This window comes from Prosopis cineraria, unplaced genomic scaffold (assembly GCF_029017545.1).
Source record: "Prosopis cineraria cultivar Desert tree isolate PC_DT_omini unplaced genomic scaffold, ASM2901754v1 PC7, whole genome shotgun sequence".
NCBI classification, from domain to species: domain Eukaryota; kingdom Viridiplantae; phylum Streptophyta; class Magnoliopsida; order Fabales; family Fabaceae; genus Prosopis; species Prosopis cineraria.
Window position 1 is genome coordinate 24,978,663 of NW_026555338.1, and position 6,745 is coordinate 24,985,407.

Consider the following 6,745-nt stretch of genomic DNA (forward strand, 5'->3'; position numbering starts at 1 on the left):
GGGTAATTTTGCCCTTGAATTTTCTTTTTAGGAGCGAAAAACCATCTCCATTAATGAACCATTAACTCAGCCTTATATGTTGATGTAGCATATGCGTGGAGCCCACACACAATGACATGTAAGACTCTGACCATGTCCTTTAGTATTAATTTATCCTTGAATTCTTTTTTCAAGAGCGCTAAGCATCCTAAAATCTTTTTCTAGGAGTGCAAGGTACCCTGAAGTCTTGTTAAAATAAAATTTAATAAATATTATTAAAATATTAAGTATTTTAATATTTAATAATTTAAATATTATTATTTAAAATATTACACCACCTAATTTAATATTTTAATATTTTTAATATTTTATAATTTTATATTAAAAATGAAGGGAATGAACCTTCAAATTAATAAAGGAATTTTTTTCCTATCTCTTCATTTTTTTCTTGTTAAGTAACCTTTTTTGTAGCACATTAATGGAATAAGTGATATCTTTTAAATAAACATTTTTATTATCATTTTAATTGGTCTTGATTGTCATATTTCTGGTTTTACTCCTAACATTACAATATACAGAGAGTATTAAATTTAGGCAGTGTAATATTTTGGAGGAAGACCGTTAGTTGACCAAAAAAAAATTAAGGAACTTAACCAATATTAAAAATATAAGTAAGTTTTGATAAGAATAAAAATCATAATGATTTAGGCAGTGTCTCAAAAAGAAGATCGAAGATCAATATATAAAAATAAAAAGTCATTTATAAATTTATAAAATGTTAGTTTGAGTTTTTAATACTTAAAAAGTAATTTATAATATGAAATACCAGATATATTCAACAACCAAAAAATAACTACTTTTTTAAAAAAAAACTCACAATTAATCAAACAGGTTGAACCCCATGTCCTCGTCAAATTCTTCAGCTAGCTCCTCATCCTTTTTCTATGCAGCAGCAGCTAAATCAGCAATAAGAGCAACCGCAACAATAGCAACAACAAACTTAAGCTTTATTTGGTTTAAGGGAAGGGGAGGGGAGGGGAGGGAAAGGGTAGGAGAGGGGGGCATCCTCCCAAATTGGGGGGGGAGGTTTTGGAGGGGAGGAGAGGGGAGGGAAAATTTTAAAAAAAACCTCCTCTCCCCTCCCCTCCACCTAACCAAACAAGGGGAGGGGAGCATTTCCCCTACCCTTGTGTCATCAAACAGGCCCTTATTAAGATCCTATAATTGAACAAAACAAGAATTAGTAATTACTTGCAGTCCTATTTATGAGAGTCATAGCCATGTAAAATACTCCTTTTAGTGCTATTTATATGTTATTTTTTAGTACGTTTTACAAGAATAAAAAAAAATTAAATTTCATTAACTCTGTTTAAATTTGTAACAAATTTTTAACTTTATTTTTATTAAATATACATACTTTAATGACATACTTTTTCTCACCAATATTTAATAAGAATAGAAAGAAAAACTTATAATAAAATTTCAATAACATAACATATAAATAGAACAAAAAAATCATTCTTTCTTTTTATCTTATAAATAGAATCAAAGAGAGTATTACAAATGTTACCTCTAGGTGCTCCTTAACGTTCTCTTTTTGAGGGTAAGAGTACTTAGTATCAACTAAAACGACCAAGAGGTTTTAGTAGGCATTGATGAACATGTGCGGTGCAACAGCAAGTGTTGGGCATGAGATGGCCAATCAAAGTGATGTGACCATGGAGACTCCAGCACCAAATTTCTCGACAAGGTCATCCTCAGTAAGATGATCAAGAACCTCTGGGCTGAATACGGAACCATTATCATACACTGGTAGTGCTATAAGCCCACATGAGAAGGGCCTTATACCCAATTTTGAAAGCAGAGCAGCTTCCGAGGAGTCTGCATTCTCACTCTTCTCAATTAGTTCAGCCAGGGTGATGATTTCCACAGTTCCTTTGTTAATCTTGATGGGAATATTGAGCATCTTGAATGTGGAAGGTATAATATAAACTCACTATTTCCAAGAAGGAAACTAAGTAAGTGTTTGGAAAACCTACGTGTAGCTTTTAGAAAGTATTCCTACAACTTTCTAAAAGTCAAAAGTGCGCTGGATGAAACCAATAAACCATGTTTCTGGACTTTGGCTTGCGGGAGTTTTTCAAAAATAGATACGAGTGTTGGGTATTAAAGAGGAAGCGAGTATTTTTCTCTCAACCAAGCTTTTGTGTTCCCATTTCTAAAATGATAACAATTTTAGTTTTGACCAAAATTGCATATAGGCCCCGTGGAGTAAACTTATTTGTAAATAAGTCTCGCAAAATTTAAAAATTACAGTCAAGTCCTTTGAGACCTAAAAGTAACTTAAAATTAGAGTACAGAGACAATAATGCACATATTAAAAATACATTATATCAATTAAATAATTTACAATTACTTCATCTATAGTTTACAACTATTACTTCAATTTTTTATAATTATAACTTCAACTTTTTACATCAAATATTCAAACTTTTTAATTATTGGATATGTAAAGTTATAGTTTTAAAAAATTAAAGTTATAGTTGTAAATTAGTGATGAAGTAGTTGTAAATAATTAGTGTTAAACTTCATTAGTAATACATAATCCGTTTAACTATTAGATATATGAAGTTACAGTTCTAAAAAATTGAAGTGATAGTTATAAATTATTGATAAAGTAATTGTAAATAATTAGTGTTAAGCTTTTTAATAATGTATAATTGGTTTAACTATTAGATATGCAAAGTTATTATTGTAAAAAATTGAAATGATAGTTGTAAATTTCTCATAAAATAGTTATAAATTATTTGATTGATGTAATGCATTTTTAATAAGGGAATTATTATTTTTTGACCTTGATTTCAAATTATACTTAAATCTCAAGGGATTTAGCTGTGGTTTCTGAATTTTACAGGATTTATTTGTAAATAAATCTGCTTCACAAAATTTATACATAATTTTTTCTTTAGTGTTTTGTTAGTTTTAATAGATTATCTTATTCATTGTTTATAGGGGAATTATGTATAAGTCCCATGAAGTTGACTCATTTACAAATAAGTCCTACGAAATTCAAAAAAAAAACAACTACATCTCTTAAGACCTAAGTGTAATTTAAAATTTAGATAAAAAGATAATAATGTCCTTATTAAATATTTATACATTACATTAGTCAAATAATTTATAACTATTTCATCACTAATTTGCAATTATAATTTTAATTTTTTACAATTATAATTTCATTTATTCAATAATAAAATCAAACTGATTTGTTTAACTATTGAATATGTGAAGTTATAATTGTAAAAAGTTGAAGTTATAATTATAAATTATTGATGAAATAATTATAAATTAATTATTTGATTGATATAATGTATGTTTAATAGGGGTATTATTATCTTTATAGTCTAATTTTAAATTATACTCAAGTCCTAAGAGATTTAATTATAGTTTCTGAATTTCGTGGGACTTATTTGTGTATAAGTCTGCTCTACATGGCCTATACATAATTGTCCTTTATTTATATGTAAAAAAGAGGCAAATAATGAAAAGGGGTAAATAAAGATGTTCAATGCTCTTCTTCCACCAGAAAAAAGAATATGTATTGTTTTCACACATTACCCAGTTCATTTATGTGAATTATATTATTTTCTAAATATTTTTCAATAGGATATGAAATATAACACTGAAATAGAGAAATGTAAAGAGGTTATTACATTCTTGGTGTATCATATACAGACGAACGCGTCTGTGAGGGGCTCGTGAGCGAGGTGGTCCCAGCCTCCCATGAGGACGTACGATCTTCCCCTGGCAGCTAGCTGTTGACAGAAGAGACTGAGAGGGTCGAAGACGATGATGCCATAAGAAGGTGAGGATGCTGGTTTGAGGTTCCCAGGCGAGATTGTTTCAGAGGGCATTACCATTGTTTCTTATTTTACTGTTCTATTCTTCTTGGCCTAAATCTATTTTCAACTGAAATTTTCAGTTACTTTTATCAGCATTGCTTAGTAGTACGTGATGCGTGATAGCAAATTTGTACTATAATTTCTTTCGCTATTGGAATTGTTGACTTTTTGATTAATATATAATCAACCAAAACCTCTAACTGATTACACTCTTAATGCCAATGGAGGAAGTTTGACAGCAATTCCTGGATTATTAGATATGATTGATGTGAGTTCTGTCTGTTATATTATCTGCACTTACGACTTGACTCCCCCTACATTTGATTTTGAATAAACACTCACGATTTATTGTTTTCTTATTTTTTGTCCAACATTATTTCAAAGGATACTGTAATACTGATATGCTCTCGTGGCCTTAATTATAGGATCGTTGCTCTAATTGGTGGTGTACTTGGTTTGGAAGCCAGAGTCAACAGCATTCCTCGTGTTGGAAGCCAGAAGGATGGATTGAGACCATTATTGAGCTTACATCATCTTTTTATTCTTTACACATGAAATATGACATGTCAATTAAGAAGTTTTAATTATAAATTGCTAAATTGCAGTTGGAAGTAAAAAATGAAATGTGATACATCAATTAAAAAGTTTTACTTATAACTTGTGAAATTGCAATTGTGATTAAATATGACTAAAATATATTTTTTATAAAGAGTATTTTTCTCTCAACCAAGCTTTTGTGTTCCCATTTCTAAAATAATAATAATTTTAGTTTTGAATAAAATTGCATATAGGGCCCATAGAGTAAACTTATTTGTAAATAAGTTTTGCAAAATTTAAAAACCACAGTCAAGTCCTTTGAGACCTAAAAGTAATTTAAAATTAGAGTATAGAGACAATAATGCACATATTAAAAACACATTATATCAATTAAATAATATATAACTACTTCATCCATAATTTACAACTATCACTTCAATTTTTTATAACTATAACTTCAACTTTTTACATCAAATATTCAAACTTTTTAACTATTGGATATGTGAAGTTATAGTTTTAAAAAATTGAATTTATAGTTGTAAATTAGTGATGAAGTAATTGTAAATAATTAGTGTTAAACTTCATTAGTAATACATAATCCGTTTAACTATTAGATATATAAAATTACAGTTCTAAAAAATTGAAGTGATAGTTATAAATTACTGATAAAGTAATTGTAAATAATTAGTGTTAAGCTTTTTAATAATATATAATTGGTTTAACTATTAGATATATGAAGTTACTATTGTAAAAAATTGAAATGATAGTTGTAAATTTCTTATAAAATAGTTATAAATTATTTGATTGATGTAATGCATTTTTAATAAGGGCATTATTGTCTTTTGACCTTGATTTCAAGAACTAAGTAGGTGTACAATGGGAAAAGTCCAAGTAAGATTATTGGGAAACCCTAGTGATAGGAGTCTAAGACACACTGGGAATGACTATACTAAGGCCCTATATACACGGCCTTACCAATCCTCCGCAAGTCTAGTACCCACAACACAGACTGCCTAACCTTGAACCTAATGCTTGACCTTTTGAGGAAGTAAAGGTCCCTTGGGACGAACAATATAGGAATGAGGGCTGTAGAAAATCATTCCTATACACAATCGAAAACCCTTCCGACATGAATACCATGCATGATGATGGCTCAAGAAGCGTTAAGGTAGAAGCACTTGATTTTGATAGTAGACTAAACCTAAGCGCCTTCCTAAATTGGTTAGGTACCATGGATGATCACTGTGATTGGTATACCATAAGTGACATGCAGTGTGTTCACTTTAAATAATGAAGCTTAAAGGATCTGTTAAGAAATTTTGGCTGAATGTCCAAGTGAACTTAGGATGCTTAGGTCAATGTTCTATAAACAGTTGGGCTGAGATGAAGATGCAATGACCCAGACATTTTTGAAAATTTAAAATTAATAGTAAGGTATTTTAATTATATTTAACATATATTTTGGAACGTATTAAATAAGAGGGAGAGTTTGCTTACTAAGATTTCATCAGCTAGGTCCCGAATTCGAATTCCATCTTAAAGCAAGAGTTTTATTATTATTATTATTTATTTATTTTATTTCACCCTTCTAAAATTACCATTATGCCCTCCACATAAAACAGATATTTTTTCCCCTCTCTCTCTTCTTTCCTCTTACTCGATCCATTGAAAAAAGAGAGATCGAGTGAAGCTTAGATCAAAAAACTCCTACCACCTCTGCCTTCCTCTATCATTCTGCCAGATGCCAGCGATTGCAGGGGTGCAGGGTGCTGGAATCTTCCACCTCTGTCTGCGTTGATGGGTGCGCTAGCTTCTTCTTCTTCTTCTATTTTTCTCTGCCTTGCGTCGCTGTTAATCCGTTTCAGAGTGGTTTTCGTTGGGTTCTCATCTTCTGCTTCTTCGCTGTTCCTTCGCGCGCTCAATATCTCCTCCTCCTTTTGGATTTGTCGTGTTGACCTGAGTTGAGGGAGACACTGTCAGAGTTTCGTTATTACCGTTGAGTGCTGCTAGGGATTCATGATGCCAATTTGAAAACATGCTAAATCAAGATCAACACTTGCTTTTGTTTGTATACGATGAAAAAAGAGCACCAGGTATGTTTAATCATAAAATACACTGCAAAAAAAATAAAAACAAATTAGTGACAAAAATTTATTCTATCACTAATCTGTCACAAATCCGTTAGTAAATATCCGTTGCTAATTTACTAACGGAATTTTCATCGCTAAACCATTAGAAATAAGTTTACCAATGGCATTTAGCGACGGAACATTTCATCGCTAAAAATTCCTTTACTATTCGGTCGCTAAACCATCAGAAATAATTTA